At 44.4% G+C, this 19463-nt stretch overlaps 1 pseudogene; it reads right to left on the minus strand.

The window, feature by feature from the left end:
* Positions 1 to 7788: 7788 nt before the first annotated feature.
* On the minus strand, positions 7789 to 18148 carry LOC123067815 (ubiquitin-conjugating enzyme E2 28-like; annotated as a pseudogene).
* Between the last annotated feature and the right edge of the window lie 1315 nt (positions 18149 to 19463).

Below are 19463 nucleotides of genomic sequence, written 5' to 3' on the forward strand. Positions count from 1 at the left end.
GTCCGACTGTGGTATTTCTTTTTAATCCCTTTATGTGATGTCGCCCAGACGTCCGACTATGGCATTTCTTTTAAAGCCCTTTATGTGATGTCGCCCAGACGTCCGACTGTGGCATTTCTTTTTAAAGCCCTTTATGTGATGTCACCCAGACGTCCGACTGTGGCATTTCTTTTAAAGCCCTTTATGTGATGTCGCCCAAGACGTCCGACCGTGGCATTTCTTTTAAGCCCTTTATGTGGTGTCGCTTAGACGCCCGACTGCGGCATGCATTTTATTTATTTACCTTTCGAGGCGTCGCTCCAGACACCTGATCGGTTTTTTCCAGCTATTTATTTTATTCTTCAAGTCCTGCAATATTATCGTTATTTTATGAGCATCATCCTTTATTCATGACGCATTCACGCATTCATTGATTATATCTTTTGTCCGAACTGTCTTGCGAGTACTTTCAAGTACTCACCTGGCTTGTTGATTTGGCCAGATGCTGATGAAGGTGATCTCATGGATGAAGAGTTTGATAGCGAGTCCGACGCCTAGAGGAGTCCCAGTCAGTCCCGTGCGATCCTGTCTTGGTCATTGTATTATCCGCTTCCGCAACCCCGAATAAATTCATCGAGCCTCACCTCGACGCTCGATGTACTGCCAGTAGAAGTCAAGTTATCCACCACCACTTTTCCCTCGAGCTAGTAGCATGCCACCCCACCCCTGTGTCATATCCGCCCATATGTAAAATATTGGCGAGTCTGTAATAAATGGTTGAGCAACCTCAGCTCAACCCTGTAATATATTTGATGCTACTGGTTCTCTGTTTATCAAGCTTTGTCTACCAGAAAGGATGACTTCTCCTATATTGGGATTTAAAGATTGGTTTTCTCAATAAATATTTTTATTGAAAAACCGGTCGTGACACTGCATTCATTTGCAGAGTTCTTACAGAGTCACATAAATTCTCCTGAAGCCAGTTTTTGTCTGACCAGTCGTCGGAGGCCTTTGCATGTTCTAAAGCCATTCAGTTTAAGCTTCATGGCTACTGAAAAGTCAGCTAGAAAGGGTGGCAGACAACGACGTGGGAATGCATCCAAGGATTTGCCACCTGATTTGCATGAAATGTACAAGACTGGCCCTGAAGAAACCTATAGTGAACGCAAAACTCGAATCCAATGGATTCGAAGATATTGGGCTGAAGAGTGGTTCAAGTACAGATTTGTCACGGCTGAGTATGCTGAGAAGAATGCCATCAAGCAGCCCTGGGGAGATATATTATACAAAAATCTTCAACCCCAGTCCTGGTCTGAAGCCATTAAACAAGACTTCTATCCATGCATGGTACGCGGCCCACAACCAGAGAATGCTGACCCTTCTTCTCTATTGTGGTGTCGTAAAGACAATCTGTTCAAATGCAACTTTTAGTTTGCCAAAGATTCTGCTGTGAAGAATAAGAAGGCATTTGGACTTGACTTCAACCCAGGTCCGCCTGCTCCTCGGGAAGGTGGCACCCGTGAAGCCAATGAAAACAGAATCGGCCCTTTCTACAACTTTGAAGGCCTCATCACACACATTGTCGTCCAAGGTGCAAATGTGGATCACTCTACTGATGATGTAGATTCTGATGAAGCTCCAGCTCCTCCTAAGCCGCAGAAGCAAAAGAAGTCCAAGGCTTCAAAACATACTACTGGACCAAAAGCTTCACGAGTGAAGCCACTAGCAACTGCTCTTCCTGCACCAAGTTATTCTGAAGATCAATCTCGTGTCTCCAAGAGGAAAGAGAAGCCCCAGAAGAAAAATGTTCAGAGTTCTAGTCAAGCACTGACACCAGCTGTCGTTCTAAGGAACGAGACTGAAGCCATTGATCTGTCAACAGATGATGAGTTTGGTGATGACGCTCTTGAGCGGCTTATTAAGAGCAAGCAAGAGGCGGAGATCTTCAATGATATGCCCCTCTTTGATGTGAACATTCTGGAAAATTTCATTGATGAGTGGTTTTGACAACCCAAATCTCAGTTTTGATGATCTTCAGCTCCCAATTGGCATCAGCGTCGCCTTCCAAGGCGCCATTGCTCCTGAGCTGGCTCTGGCTCACCGGATAGTAGAACTGAAGAACAAAATTGACTATGAAAAGTATCAGTTCAAGAAGCACATGGTCAAGCTTAGTGTGGCTGATATTCAAAAATTCAAGCTGATGTTGCATGAACTCAAGGAGGCATTTCGCAAGAAACGTGAAGAAGCCAAAGGTTTACGTGAGCGAATGAAAAACCTCGCTGCCAAGTGTGTTCAATCTTACAATGAAGCTGAAAAGCACAAGGCACTTGGGTGTCCGGGCATTGACCCCAAGCTGGCTGCCAAGAAGAAGAAGTCTATTGTGGCCCCATCTGAAGCATCAAGGCGGGTAGAACCTCGCATTGTCTTCCCTGCCAGCATGACACACTCGAAGCCTAAGGTCCCCACAGTGGCTTCAGAACTGAAGAAAACCAGGGCAACTAAAGGCGAAGCTAGAAAGCGCAAGTTCAAGAACACCACCAACGATGCTCCATTGCCCAAGAAGAGAAAGATCAAGAAGAAAGATCAGGCTGCTTCCAAAGAGACCCTCATTGTTGAGCCCCTCTCTTTTGCTCATCCTGCATTTGAAAACCAAGAACTGACAGTTCACGAGCCTGCTTCCACAGAGGCTCCTGAAGCTGAAGAAGTTCCAGTCGTTGACCGCATCACGACTGAAGACATTGGTCCCCAAGACAATGTACATGATGATGAAGTCCTTCCTCAGATCGAGCGCCAAACGGTATCATCGCCTGTTCTCACGAACAATGAAGTCATCAGTATTGGTCGTCCTTTGACGCTAATCTCTCAGGATGCCTCATGGGCTGATCGCCCCCAACCAGCAACTCCAAGTCAAGACTCACCAAGTATACCCGTACTCCACCAGCCGTGTCACCAGCCCCATGGTGAACGACGACAATTACATGGAGACCACACCATAACCAAAAGCGTCGTTTGTGTTCCAATGGCTTCGCAAAGGCCTCGGGCCATCGTTCTCCATGACAACCATCCCAGAAGAAGATTCAAACCAATCCAGCTCAGTGGCACATCAAGTGTTCCCTGAAGAAAATCCTTTTGTGATGGTTCCTATGTCAGAAGCCAATGCTGCTGAAGCCATTCTGGCTGCATCAGCCGATGAAAGACAAGAAGAAGAACGTGTTGCTACACCCCCTACCAACCAAGAAGTTGTTCTCGAGGAGAACGTGTCTGTTCCCGACCCTCCAGCTACTCAAGTGGAGGTTGAAGATCCTGAGGCGGCCACCAATAACACCACTGACGCCAATGACGTTGTCATGGCTGAAGCCAATGTGGCGCCTATAGTCAACATAGTGCATGAAGTCAATGATGCACCTCTAATCAATGTGCAGCCTGATGCCATTGCAAATGCCTCTGCTCCTGTACTGCTTCCAGGGCCTCATACCATTGAGCAAGCATTCTATCAAGGCGAGCTGGTCACTATCAAATGGCCAATTCTGGTTCCTTCGCCTGCTCCCAGACCTCAGTTTGATTATCATATGGAGCACAGGCCTTAGGTTCAGAAGCCAAAGCCAAGGTTGCCAATGTTCCCAGGTACTGCATCTGCACCAGGATCATTCAATGTCAATGGCTTCATTGCACACAACACCTTCTTTGATAGATCCAAGAACCCATATTCCAAGCCAAGAATATCATCTGATCGGTTCTGGAGTTATCAGCAGTGCAGCTATTACTCCTGTATTCTATACCATCAAGGGCGCATATTTTCCCATGTGTGTCTGGACTGCGAAGCCATTGCTGGCCTGCCCTGCTTAGAAGAAGCACTTGACTGTTTCAGAGATGCAGGCCTTCTCCAATTTGTCACTGATAAGGAGAATTGGAATGAAGAGCTTCTGCTGCAATTCTATGCAACTCTCCACATTCGCGGCTACAATAGGGATCCAAAGACATACTGCAAACATAAAGCAATCAATGAAGCAAAGAGGATGACTAGATACCCCAATTTGACGATAACCATCATACATATGCAATGTTCTACAAATTACTATTGGATGAATGCATACACACCTTTCAAGACTACATTCCTCCGGTTGCTAGCAGCTCTTCTTAGCACACTTCACTGTGAAGCGCCATATTCGTGATAGATGTCAATGCAAGCTTTGTTTGGCAATGGACGAGCATCTGATGCATATATGCATTGATTCACTGTTCACACGCCAAACGCTTTTGGGATGAAGCTCAGAAGTGGTTTGCCTACCACAACTTCACCCGCTTACTTGGTCACGCGACATCGCCAGCGCCCCAATGTTCTCCGATGGTGATAGAGCAAAGATGGTGTTGATCATGTGGTCTATTTGGCATTCCCGAAATAGATGGACCCATGAGGACGAACGCGTTGATCCGGCAAATTCATTACAAACTATCCAAGAAAATTTCGCAATCCTGGAGCTACCACAGGAACATGCACTCACTAGTAGAGAAATGGGTAGCCACAACTTTAGTTGGTGGCACACCATTTCCAACCAACCCCACCACAATATTGTTTTTTTAAATAGTGGTGGCATTTTGCATATTTGACACGTCACCACAAACTGGCCCATTTAGTTAGTGTTGGTATTGCCTTTTTTTCTAACACTCCACAAATTGGCCGATTTGTATTGATCAGGCACAATCTAATGCTTGTGTTGTATTTCTATCAACGTTGTAGGTAATTAATTTAGTGTTGGCATGGTAATTCCTAGTACACCATAAATAATTTTGAATCTTTTATAATCTAGAGTATTTTTATTGTTTTCTGATTGTTTTTACTTTATGTTTGTTTATTGTTTTTAAGTATTTATATTTTGACTCCTTTTTAATGTTTTTGAGTCTTTTATTTTACTGAAACTTTTATAATTTTGAGTCTTTCCATTATTTTGAGTTTATTTATTGTTTTTTGAGTTTTTTTATTTTGCCTCTTTTTTATTTTTTAAGTATTTTATTATTCCGAATCTTTTATACTTTTGAGTCTTTTCTTGTTTTTGAGTCTTTTTTATAATTTTCAGTCATTTATTATTTCGAGACTGTTTATTGTTTTAAGTCTTTCTATTATTTCGAATCTTCTGTAATTTTGAGTCTGTTATTTTTCTTAGTATTCATTTTTCTTAATCTTTTATATTTTTGAGAATTTTATTTTTTAGAATATTTTAATTTTGAGTTTTTTATTTTTTTATCTTTTTTATCAAAAAGGATGCATTCCAAAGCGTGCCACCACTTTGTGTGACTTCTACTCATTTCAGTCACTACTATTCATTGAAAAATATTTGGAGACCTTGAAAGTTCTAAACAGAGGAGCTAACTGCAGTCCCCTCCACATTTTCTCATCCGGGCTTGGGACCGGCAAAGGCAGTGTTAAACTATAAAACTACCAAACACAAAAAAAAATAGCAAACACCACAACCAATCATTCAGCTAAGCAACAAGCCACACAATCAACCAAAGGCAGCATTAGCACGACACACAATTGGCAATAAATATCCACACAACGTTTTCACAGGATCATAACACAGACATGGTTCAAAATCGCATGGAAACACCGCTGAAATCATGCTTGCCTCACTAGCAGAATCACAACTCAAATCGTGGTTCAAATCATGTGTGTCCACACGAGCAAAGACACCGCTCACAAAGTCAGAAAGTCACAACCAGAGGTTCAAATTGCACAGAAACAAAGAGCATCACACGTAATGGGGATTAAAAATTGAACACACAGAAGAAGTACTAAATACCCAACGAGGGGCCGCGGCATCGAAGACAAAGTAGTCAGACGGTGTCTAATCCATATGGAACACACAACATGGACAACCTGCTGAAATGAAAATAAAGGTGAATCAAAGAAACTGAACACACAACATGGACAACCTGCTGCATCCAGGAAGTAACTAGCTAGTAAAACTGCATATTGTAAACTACCTGATTATTCAAAAGTAACTAGCTAGTCCTGTTAAAGTAACTAGATAATTGCGGCCGCGGGGCACATACTCATGCAATGAGCTCCTGCAGTCGCATGTCTGGTACAATCTAATCACATCACTCATCTCAAATATACCACTGGTTTCAGTGATGTTATAGTACAAAATGACATTGAAATAGATATACATTGGTACTGGGGTACAAAGAACTTCCACAAGAGTTCTAACACACAAAAACCATAGTAAAATCACCATTGGAATGAATAAAATGTACTGCTGCAAACAAACACGTTTATCTCTGAACTATATATGCTAACCATATCTTACAACAGATAATCAATTCAGAAACACAGCAAATGCTATTTAACATCCAAAAGAGGAAAATAGAGGGGAAAACGGGACACGTCTTTAAAAAGGTGCAACAAAACCATTTATCATGCACAGAAACTAAACACTACATCAGCTAGATTTCAAGTCTTGCATGCACAAAACTAATTAACAAGCTAACCAACTAGGTAAACTAGAATGCCATCAGCCACAAAATTCAGAAGGTGAATATATATAAAATACAAAGGAGGTAAATGCAGCTCCCTCCACATTTTCACATCCGGGCTTGGGACCGGCAAAGGCAGTGTTAAACCACACCAATCATCATTCAAGCATATAGGCCACACCATCAAGCAAATGCAACATTCACACACACACACACACACAGTCAAGCACACACAGAGTCACACAAACAGAGAGTCAAGCACACACACAGTCAAGCCACACACAGTCACACACAAAGTCAAGCCACACACACACAGTCAAGCCACACACACAGAGTCAAGCCACACATAGTCACACACACAGAATGGAGCACTTGCACACAAGAAACATACATAAATAGGGGCACAAACAGAAAGCTAATACATGCAAGACCGAAGTAAACTCAAAAAGCTATAAAGAATTTCCAGAACTTGAATGAGTAAACTGATTTCTCTAGAGGGGCGAGGGTGATCCAGATCTTCATTCCTGAAAATAGGAAGTTAGTTAGAGGCTGATTAAGTGATTATCTTCATCAATACCCACAAGTTTGTAGGCACAGTATTCTTGTTCTACTTACTAGAGAAAGCAAGGCATGTAACATGAGCAACATTCTTATAGAAATTCTGGCTAAGGTAAGCCATGCGACTTGATCACACCGGATGCTTTGTCGTGGTCAAGAGCAACCTTCAACACTGCTTCATTTCTAGTGCTAGTAGATTCAGCCTGCAGGGCAGAGAAACAATGTCAGTACAAATCACCAGGCAAACCAAGCTTCTTACTTGTTGGGTCCAAATCAAGGAATTCTAGCTACCAAATAATTCAAGGTGGATGCAAGATGAAACCTCCAAACATCAGCCTCACTAGTGCACACCAGCTTATAAGCTTAAGTATTGTGTTTATATTATACAGAATAAACAGACCAGCCTACCACCAGTCAAGTTCGAAATAATGTACTGATTAACCAAGCTTATGATGACTTGCCAACAGTTCGAAAGTGAACTGCAGTCTAGTGTTTATTCCATTTGTAAGTAGGACATGATGCAAGCAAAAACCCTAAAAGCAGAATTAATTCACTGGCCTGGTAAAGCATCCACTTTTCACATATTAGGAATATGCACTAACGCCAACTGCCATTATTCCTTTTATGTTCAGAACAAAGACGTTGATATTTATAGGTAGTTCCTATTTTTCATATTATACATACTGGGTCATGTATTCTAAAATTGAAAAGAACCACCAAAGAATGGTTGATGTAGCCAACAGATGGAAGGCAGGTTAACTCACCGGGTGACGTGGATCAGCAAGCATGGGAAAGAGGCCTCTAACTATGAGTGATTTTCTTGCCTGCAGGAAGATAATGCAACAAATATGAGTTATAACAGTGGCACACTGCCAAACACCAGAGACAAGTCTTGGTCCAAATTAAGCAGTATTGTTTTTTATCAGGCAAGATTCTATAGTACTCCCTCCATCCCGAATTACTTGTCTTAGACTTGTCTAGATATGGATGTATTAGACACGTGGTAATACATGTTAATTAGTGAGTCTAGTTGAACACCACACTAAAAAGGTCACAAGGAAACAGGTTGTTCACATACTTCAAATGCGCTTGTGAAGCTCCACTTCAATTGATTAGTTTTCAGACGAGGGACGGCATGGTGGGCCTGTACTTGGCAATTAGCCTGCAGATACTCAATACGACATAATATATGAATCAATTTCTATTAAACTACAAGATGAGGTGAAGCGCCTATAAGAAGAAATACTCTTTTTCTACTATCCGGATGAGGTGAAGAAAATGATGACCGAAGCCTTAACTTTAATAGCAGCCCGCACCTAGCAAATAGGTAGTGAACTATTTCAGACTTATAAAACCAAGTGTCACAGACTGATATTCAATCAATGGAAGACAGAAATTGTTCACCTGTAAACACTAACAAAAGGTTGGAAAATTAAAAGAAACAAAATACGCACTGCAGAGAAGCAGTATACTCCATGTGGGTCATGGGTTCTCCCACATATTTCATGGTTCGCTTGAAGTACAAATCCTGGTTGAAGACATTCTCAGCCTGTGAAACAATTCATGAAAATATATCACCAAATATGAAGAGAGAAAAGGCAGGAAGGAGTGAATTTCCATTAGATTCCATTAGAGTGCCAAAGATATACTTGTTGAGAACACATTTAGGGGCTATTCGGAAGAATAGTATTTATTTGGAACATTTTAGTATTGAAGCCTGATTTGAACTACAAAAGGGAACCTGTCAACAAATGCCCTCCCAAACAGGTCTGTATCAAGAGAACATAGACCTCCAAAAGAAAGTTCACCTTAGCACAAATTCTGCATAGCGTTGAAATAGTCTCAACTAGATACAACCCACGGATAGTCTCAGCAACAAGGAGAATGGCATCACCTGAACAAAACAATTGTGATTTCATGTTACAGTTGTGTAATTATAGTTTGTTTGGGTGCAGTAATGAGCAGCTGTACAGGATCACCAAAGTATAAGATATCTGCAAGAGGCAAAAACTAACCGTCCAGCACCGTGTTTGCCACATCAGTTGCCTCCAGACGAGTAGGCCTTAGGTTGTCCATCATTCTATCCACAGCACGAGTAACAACAGTTTCTGAAATAAGAACACCTAAAGAACAAACAAAGTAGCTCAATAGAGAAAAATACATGTTAATTACCTCCAGATTCTCAATTTTGGCAAAAATCAGAGTTTGGCTAAGATCACCTAACTTTGAGAGGAACTCCTGTGCCTATTGCAGGAAAAGTACTATCAACTTAGGAACATCTTTCCAAAGTATGAAATGCAAACAAACATGTGATATTATTCAACAAAATATCAATACAAAAAACATTAATCTGTTGGGAAAGATGGCACTGTGAAGTAGTACACTTTAAATATCGACATAATGAGTTACTTACTTACCGCACATCTTCTGCATGCCTTGTATAAGAAACAGAGAGGAAGTCAATCTTGTTTTCCCCATTTTTTTTCATAACCTGAAAGTGGTGAACGCTCATAAAGTCATTACTGCACCCAAACAAACTATAATTACACAAGCTGCTCCCAATTGGTGTAAAGTGTAATTATAGTTTGTTTGGGTTACAACAAGGAGCTCCAGTTTCATGAAAATAATAATTTAACATGTAAATCAAGTCGCCAAGTTAATACAAGGAGCAAGAGAGATTCTTGGGAGGAGTTCCTTACATCTTTATCCTCATCAGACGGCGTGGGCATGTCGATATGGATCTGGGAGCAGTGCAATGTGAAGGCATAATAATCACAAAAAAGTTCAAAAAAAGAATAGCGCTAGGTCTGTTACCTATGATCAGCAACTACCAATACCAAAGTTAGATACCAATCAACAAACAACAATCAATCAATTGTAATAACCATGAACAAACAGCAATCAATCTTGCCATATAAACATGTAATATCTCGAGGCAACAAACAGCAAACAATCGGCCTACATGGTTTGTACCTTCTCAAGGCAATCAATCAAACAACAAACAATGCATCTTAAGGCAATCAATCAAACAACAAACAACAATCCATCTCAAGGCAATCAATCAAACAACAAGCAACAATCCATCTCAAGGCAATCAATCAAACAACAAACAACAATCCATCTCAAGGCAATCAATCAATCAAACAGCAAACAACAATCAATCAATCATGCCATATGGGAAGATAAGCAAAGCATGATAACAATAAACAATTGAAAAGAACAGCATCAGAATAATCGTAACAGACAAGAACAGGATTCTCTGCATCTAGAATGGGAGCACACACGCCTGCCGGTTGAACAAGAATCGGCAGAGGGCAACCAGAGTATCAAGATCATGCGTTTGAGATCTGAAAATAACGGACGAACAACGCAGGTGATGGAACAGAGGAACCGACTTGACAGCGCTCCAATTTCCAAACCAAGAACCAATCTTTCCTGCAACCGTCGCCCCGACACGAACACGAAACGCAGGATCGTCAGATAACAGAAGCGCACGCACAAGTAAACACAGGAACAATCGCTCCACCGTGAACACGAAACGCAGGAACAGAAGTTTCTCAAACAAACTTTAGCTCGCAAACCAGACCGACGGACCGCTCGCTCACTCGCCCGCTTCCTCCCAGAGTCGCAGAGACGGAGACCCCCGACGAAACAGCCCCAAGAACACGCGAGAGCATCAGGGCGACAACGAGGACAAGCAAAATCATATCACAAGCGACTCTAAAGTGACGAGGAGGACGAGTAAATCAAACCAGACGCGATTTTCTATCTACACGGACGAACCAAGGACGAGCAAAATCAGTCGAATCAGACGCGCTTCAAGACAAACGAATCGAGAACGAGCAAAATGACAAATCGAACACAATTCTTCTAATCTAAACAGTGAATCCAGCAGGGACGAGCAACATAAAGTCAGAGGCGAGAGGAGAGGGAGTCAGGGACGAATGCCTCACCAGACGCGAGAGGAGGAGAGGCATGAACCGAGGACGAATTGCCTCACCAAACGCGAGAGGAGGAGAGGTAAGCCATTCATACCTAAAAAATATATGTTTCAAGTTGGCAACAGCGGTTGTCTCTCATCAGTTCCAAGCCGATGGCTACCCTGAAATGACATGAGCAACTTAAAATGTGAGTGTGATGTAAATGATGTTTCTATTATTCTTGAAGCAAGAAAAGTAGCTTACATCATCGACAGCACCAGCAGACATATTTACAAATGAAGATTCAGATGACCTGTTATGTAATAAGCATCATATGAGTCAAAGATACTTAGAAATCAGTTTATGATCATAACAGCATAAGTAATTATTCATGTGTGTGTATCAAAGTTATCAAGGAATCAAGTATTCAGTATAAAACAAGTCAGACAAACTGATCAAAATTCAAACTCTGACCATTTGAAAGCATAGAAACTTACCGATGATTTATCGTCCTGCAACTCCAATAATTCACCCAGTTTGTCGTCTTTGACTTTAGCTATAGGTGAGAACTAAGAACAAATAGAAGTACACAAATGGAAGTAACCAGTGTGTTTCGAAGTTAGCAAACATCCCACCCAGGGGGGAAATGCATTTCAGCAAACCATAAAAATAGAACAATCAAAAGAATACCTCTCTCGACATTGCCTGCCTATACATCCACCCATGGCGTACTTCTGTGTCCAAGAGCGTGCCGTGGACTCATACTTGGCCCAATCAGTCTTGTACATGTGAGCAATCTCAGGCACCAGAGGATCATTGGGGTTGGGTTCCGTCAGCAACGAACAGATTGATAGGAGGACCTGTTAACAGAGACGGGTAAATGTTAGAGAAACATAAATGAAGAATTTTTGTGAGATTAACTTGCTGAAGGAACCAAGCTTATATCAGCAACAAGCTTTAAGCAAAAATGGAACAACCAAGCTAGGAATGCATATCATTACCTTTGATATGGTCAAAGCCGGGCTCCACTATTCCTTAAGAATGTCAGGGCAAATGCTGTCGTTGCTGTTGATGAAAGAGACCTGAAATATGTTCATGTCTGAATGTCAGAAAAAATATATAAGATAGCAAGCAGCAGCAAACTAATTGTTTGAGGACTCCCAAGACATTTGTGTAACAACAATTCCAATATCAATCTGAACTCTTTTTTTACAAAGGTTAGCTCGGTACACTGGAAATTACCTTCGGGGGCTTGAAGGAATAATCCAGTGGGAAATGGATTTTCACCAAAAATAGACCACCAGTAAACGGGCTGTCTGAGGGTCCCATGATAGTAGCCTGCCCGTGGAACATGTCATCACCTACAGGACCTGCCCGAATAAAAGGAAAGTGATACAGTATTACACAACAGTCAGACAAGCATATGTATGAAGCCAGTCAAGTATGAGCAAGAAAAAAGTCATATTTGCTACGAGATCAAACAGTAGCCAGCTTTAGTTATGTGTGAACAAGTTCAGAATTAGGCATGAAATTATATTATCAGGGTTATCCATCATATACACGTCCAGTACAATGATTAGAATAATTCCAAGTTCATTGATCTTAATTTCAAGAGGTTAGTGGAACCAACTGCTGTATGAAAAAACATCAAGTCACCCAGGAGGCCAGGACATCCACTGAAGCCACTTATTCTCCACAAAACATAGAACATGAGGTTTACACACATTATGAATGCTAAAGTTGCTTCAGTAATTATATTTCTTCCTGTATGCATTGATAGACCAAGGAAAACAGGTGCCCGTTACAACCTCACCTACTAAAACATAGGCCACTCTTGATGATTCTCTCTATTGGTTAGGGTGGTACCGTTCATGTTTCTCAAATCAGATTTACACAACATTAACAATGCTAAAGTTGCTTCAGTAATTATATTTCTTCCAATATGCATTGATAGACCAAGGAAAGCAGGTGATCATTGCAACCTACTAAAACAGAGGCCACTTTTGACAATGCATATACAAAACATCATCCAAGGAAGTATGGCATTACTATATAACTAGCTAAAATGTGGGATACGCATTCATAAGGTTACCATTACCAGCCATGAGATAAATATTTGTGTAAAATATAGGAACGAGTAAAATTCGAGAGGGATTATCATCGAAACACATACCAGGTTGATGAGCGATCCACAGCTTCAGTTAAAACACCAGAAAGCACACCATCAGAACAACGATATTGAATCGAATTAGGCATCATGAAAACATCCATGCAAATATCAGGTGCCAATATCTAAAACCAAAAGTTCCAGTAGCAAAATTTGGGTAAATAAATGCTTTGGAACTACAGGCATCAGCATCACAAAATATAGAGAATGTAAATATACCTGCACTATATGCCAACTCAACCCATCAGTGTCCTTAGCAACACAATAAAGAGCAATTGTGATATGTCCATATCAACATGTGTGTACCATAAATACTTAGAAAAGCATTATTCCAAGGACTGGACAACAGTAATATACCAAAAAAGAATATGATATCCACATAAGACATATAATCACAAAAAAGTTCAGAAAAAAGAATAGTGCTAGGTCTGTTACCTAAGATCAGGAACTGGCAATACCAAAGTTAGATACCAATCGACAAACAGCCATCAATCAATCAATCAATTGTAATAACCATGAACAAACAGGAATCAATCGTGCCATATAAACATCTACCATCTCAAGGCAACAACCAGCAGCAAACAACAATCAACAATCCATCTCAAGGCAATCACTCAAACAACAATCAACAATCATAAGGCAATCAATCAAGCAACAAACCACAATCCACTCAAGGCAATCAGTCAAACAACAAACAGCAATCCATCTCAGGGCAATCAATCAAACAAAAAACAACACTCAACCAATCGTGCCATATGGGAAGATAAGCAAAGCATGATAACAATAAACAATTGATAAGAACAGCATCAGAACAACGGTAACAGACAAGAACAGGACTCTCTGCATCTAGGATGGGAGCACACACGCCTGCCGGTAGAACAAGAGTCGATAGAGGGCAACGAGAGTATCACAAGGGCGCATGAGTTTGAAATCTGAAAATAACGGACGGACAACGCAGGTGATGGAACAGAGGGAACGATTTTGTCAACCAGAAACGCAGGATCGTCAAACAGATAGCGCACGCACAAGTTTGTCAACCAGAAACGCAGGAACCATCCCTCCACCGCGGTCCGCGGACATGAAACGTAGCATCGTCAGATAACAGCAGAGCACGCACAAGTTTCTCAAACAGACTTGTTAGCTCGCAAACAAGACGGTGACCCAAACCGGCATACCGCTCGCTCGCTCGCTTCCTCCCAGAGTCGCAGGGACCCGACGAGACGGCCCCAAGAACACGCGGGGCAACGGCGAGGACGAAGAAGAATCTGAACTGACAACGACCAGCAAGTCAAACCAGACGTGATTTCTATCTAAAGGCCGACGGCGAGGACGAGCAAAACCAACCAAAGCAGACGCGCTTCAGAGCAGACGAACCGAGGACACGCAAAATGAAACAAATCAGACGCGATTCTTTCTACTCTAAACGACGGACGAATCGAGCGAGGCACGGATCCAGGACGAACTGCCTCACCGGACGCGAGACGAGGAGAGGCTAGGCAAGAATCGGGGACGAGTCGCCTCACCGGACAGACGCGAGAGGAGGAGAGGTACGAGTCGAGGACGAGCGGGCGCAGCTGGCGCACGACGCCGGTGCCCCCGCCGCCGGTCGCCCGCCACTTGGCCGAGCCCCCGCCCGCGCCCTCGGGGAGCGGCGCGGCCCGCAGGCGGAGAGGAGAGGGAGCAGGGCGCGAGCGGGCGGTTGGACTTGGAATCGGCGGCCGGAACGGAGACCACCACGCGGCCAGGACGGGCCGAGGGCGAAGGAAGGGGCGAGAGGCGCGGCCCGGACGAAGAGAGGAGGGGCGGGCGGGCCAAAGGGCGGAGCTTTATAGCCGGGCGGCGGGCGGCGGGCGGAGGCTTGTCCTTGCCGAGGTGCGCGTGGCGTGGGTGCGGATATGAAAGGCAAGTGGAGCGGGGGCGGCGGCGGAACGGGAGTTTTCCACGCCCGTGCGTACCGTTGCCGTGTCTCTTTCCTTTTTTTTTTGTTTCAGATCAGATTGGTTGCATGGTGAAAACAAATGCGTTCATTTTTTAGTGCTGACAGTAAATGTGTTCGTGTTAGAAACATGCTACACTGCCAAAAAGAAAATATAAAAACGCCACGTTCATTGATAGACCAACTTGAGTGTAATTTTCTTTTTTGCCCGGCTAGAAATAGCTTAGGATACAAAAAGCTCGTTTCGCCCGCTCTAGCTTCCGCCGCTTCCCTCCCCTTCATCGCCTCTCCTCCCCTCCTGCCGTTCGTGTAGGCGGCGGCGGGGCGTTTCTCCCCTCCTGATGGTGTGCGCAACGCGGGATGCGGCATCGTGCCGGGGGCGCGGCGGCAGCGAGTCAGATGGGCGCGCCGTTGGCGTGGGCGGATGGCAGGGCGCGGCTGTGCGGATTCCGAAGCTGCGTGCTCGGGGCGCTTGACAAACTTTCTTTCAAATTCGATGATTTTTTTTCCAGTGTTTTTCAAATTTGATAAACTTTTTTCCAAATTCAATAAAGTCATTTTCAAAATTCGATAAACTTTTTTTAATCTTTTTCTTAAAATTGATGAACTTTTTCCAATTCGACGAGCTTCTTTCAAAAACAATTAATTTTTAATTTTTAAAAAATATGTGATTTTTTTCAAATTCATGATCTTTTTTGAAGTTTGTGAACTTTTTTTCAAAAACCATGAACATTTTTTTAGTTCACTATTTTTTTCTTTTTTTAGAAAAACGTATTTTTTTTTCAAAAGTTGATTGGTCGACTGTGACCAGTCTAACGCGATCAAGGGAGTTAGGAGACCAGTCGAGCACTATTTTCTTCTTGCGTTGGCCCATGAGTGGGGGTGCATGGGCGCAAGAAGCTCAACAAGGCGCCCTATAGGAGCTCGCGGTCTGTTCCCGCTTGGTGCCATGCGCCAAAGCGGTATGGCTTGCGATACTTTGCTTTCTTCTTTCTTTACCGTTTTTTCATGTGTTCGCGCCCTTGCACTCCAAGGGCACCTCTTTGTAAGATCACCACCTGAATGACAACAAAGGGATGCTCTGAGTAGGTCGAACATTTTTTTTCCTTTTTGGAATGACAGGCTATATTGAATTACTCAGGAGGATTACGAAGTGTGTGAATACATCCTAAAAGAATAGTTAGGGTGTTATTCACCCACATACATCTTCTACGATCCTAACAGGCACACAAGCTTCATTTGCTTCTCGGTTGGTATGGACAATGGAGCAAGATTGAAAACTAGGGCTCGCGTCCACGTTTGCTTTTCGGTTGATACAGACAATGAAGCCAGGTTTGCTCTTAAATTTTTTGCCTCATTTAGCATTCGCACAACATCTTGAGCATCACTTTCGATGATCACCTTGAGATGTCCAAGAGTGAGATGAATGCCATCACGGAGCACCAAGGCTTCCATAGTTGTGGGATTTCGGGTTCTGCAAACCCTTGATAGGTTCAAACTCTGGGGTGCGTGCGGAGATCTCAACCTACCCAGCATGCCTACTCGCGATCTTCCTAAGCCTAGCGCGTCGAGCTCCAAGGGACAGAGAGACACAACAGTTTATCCTGGTTCGGGCCACCTTACGGTGTAATACCCTACTCCAGCATTTTGGTGGATTGCCTCGAAGGGCTAAGGATGAACTAGTACAGTGGATGAACTGGCCTCAGGAGGTGAGGTGTTCTTGAGCTCGAGAGAGTTGGTGAGGTGGTTGGATGAGAAGGGATCCAATCTGTACCTCTCCTTTGGTGGTGGCTAAGTCCTATTTATAGTGGCCTTGGTCTTCTTCCCAAATGTTGGCGGGAAGGGATCCCACAAGTAGTATATCCTATCCTGACTAAAGTGGTCTTCGCCTGCGAAAAGCCTCTGGCCGTGACACTGCGGTGGGCTCAATGATGACCTCTGTCCTGCCGGTCTTGGTCTTGTTGCACCAGAACGGAAACCTTTGGTTGATTCCTCGGGACTCCGCACCTGCCGCTTGCCTCCCTTGCACCAAAGGGGAAACTGACGCTCTGCACCCGTTGGCACCCGCCTGGCCTTGGTCGTCATGGCTCACGTCAGCTGAGCCTCATGAGGTGCACCTTGCATATCACTCTCCGCCCCTCCGGAGCCAGCCTGAGGAGGCCGATCCCTCGGGGGTCTTGGTGTCGTCCGCCTCGTGAGGCTTGGCCCCTCGTGAGGGTCTTGAGCTGTTGATGCTGAAGCTGGGCCATACCAAGCCATCGATGGAGCCACGCAGTGGGCCGCAGGCAGGCAAGTCTGGGTGCCCCCGTATCCAGAACACCGACAGTAGCCTCCGGGCCCAAGGCGCGCTCGGACTTGGCTTCTAGGCGAAGCCAAATGGGCAAGTGCAGAGCGCCACGGGCCCTAACCGCTTGCAGCCTTGAACTACGTGTGGCGATTGATGGGACGTGGGCGTCTCCACTTCCCCATGCTGCCTCGGCAACCGTTCGACTTGACGAGTCGATGCTGCATGCAGACGATCATCATTGCATGAGGTCGTGGAGGCCGGCGGTTGGCCTCCCTCCGGCTATAAATTAGGGAAGGGGCAGAGCCACCCTCGCTCATCTCTTCCTCCGTCTTCCCGCTGCTTGCTCCTTCTCCATCTTGCTTCCATGGTGTCGATCAGAAGGTTTTCCGCAGCTGGGAAAGGAAAGGCCCCTCAGGAGGGGTCTGGTCCTCTCCCGCCGAAGAAGCGGTTCCGCCTTCCTCGTGACACCGGCATGAGGCAGGAAGGGACCATGCCTTGGCAATTGAGGCCTCTACCTGGCTTCCCCTTCCTCTGTACGCCTACGCCCAGGATGACGATGTGCGCCGTCGAGCTATTCCAGGCGGCGAAGGACGAGCCGCTGTTGTCCCGCCTGCCGAGCCGTGGACCCACGCCGAGAGTAGCTCGCGTGAGTTTGTGGTGTGGGCGGCGATGCCGCCCGACTCGTGGATCTGGCTCCCCAGGTTCTTCACCGACGAGCTGCCATCGAGGGGGCGCTTGAGTTGTGGCTGCAGCACGTCGGGTGTTGTAGCCTGGCTACAAGAGCTGAGGTCGAGGTGATGCTCCCTGGGGATGTCTTCATGACCCATTGGTGGGGCGAGGTTGCCCGAGCCTGCCGAGCAGTGGGGGCCCTCACGATCCACTTTGAATACGACGGCGCCTCCACTCTGTACTTCAAGGTCTTCAACAAGGAGGGCTGGCGGCTGGAGTGTTGCCTCGGGGGAAGCAGCCCGCGGAACGCGGCCGAGGGTTCCAGGTCTACTTCCGTCCCTGCCAGCACCTCCTTCGGTAGCAGCGGCGACTCTTGGGAATCCAGCGATTCTCCTGAACCCAGCGACTCTCCGGAGTGCAGCGAGGACAGCTACATGCCGCCAAGCTCCCGATGTGGTTGAAGCGCGGCAGCGGCTGCCGCTCGGCGTCGTCGGTGATGCGCGCTGACCTAGCCGAAGCCTTCCTCCTTTTCCTTCCCTGCGCGGAATTGAAAGTGCATCACTCTATGTCTATGGATATCCTTGCTTGTTCCTTGTGGGACTAACCCGTGTAGGTATTTAAAGTGCACCTCACTCCAATGGATTGCTCCGAATGATCTACATCAACATTGATCATCCACATCTTCAACACCTACATGAAGTCATCATCGACAAAACCCAAGGTTAGTTCAACCCTCTTAGGGTGGATATCACATCTAGGGGGAGCTTTACTCTAAAGAATTGAGCTAAAGCAACTCTAATGGTGTGAACACAACAATGTTTTATGTAAAAGTGGTAACCCCACTTGTGCTTAAACGATGAGTATGACCTATGATCAAATGTTCTCATTTGACTCCTAAGTCAATATACTCATATATAGATGACCTAGTCATCGCCAATTGTTTGATAGATGCTAGAATTGGTTGTGCATGCTTTGTCACTTATTTCATTTGCCATTTTATTGTGTGAGCATGTCGTTTGCATTTTTACTCATTCAAGGACATCCACTTGTTGTTTTGTATGTTTGGCTTCTTTTTCTTTTTCTTTTGACCAACTGGATGAACAAGAATGCCTAAGAACCTTCTCTAGCTATCTATGCTTTTCTCATCTCAAAATCTATTCATGCTATATCACAAAGTTTGATCAAGTCAGATTCAAACCACTCTGTGTGAGGAGCACTCGGAGTCCCCGATTTGTCATAGACTTAAACTTCCAAAACCTCTTTGTGCATTTTGGTCTGATCGAGAAATCCATTTCAGTCACACCGAGTTCACTAAGTTGATCTAGGTTTTCATCTCGGTGCAACCAATTAGAACCTTCTGGTCACACTGAGTTGCAGTAACTGCTCGCAGTTTTGCATCTCGGTACCGCCGAGTTGTTCCACTCGGTCACACCAACAGGGTCAGGTTATATATATTGACGGGTCAAATTTTGG

This window comes from Triticum aestivum, chromosome 3B, assembly GCF_018294505.1.
Source record: "Triticum aestivum cultivar Chinese Spring chromosome 3B, IWGSC CS RefSeq v2.1, whole genome shotgun sequence".
Taxonomy (NCBI): Eukaryota; Viridiplantae; Streptophyta; class Magnoliopsida; order Poales; family Poaceae; genus Triticum; species Triticum aestivum.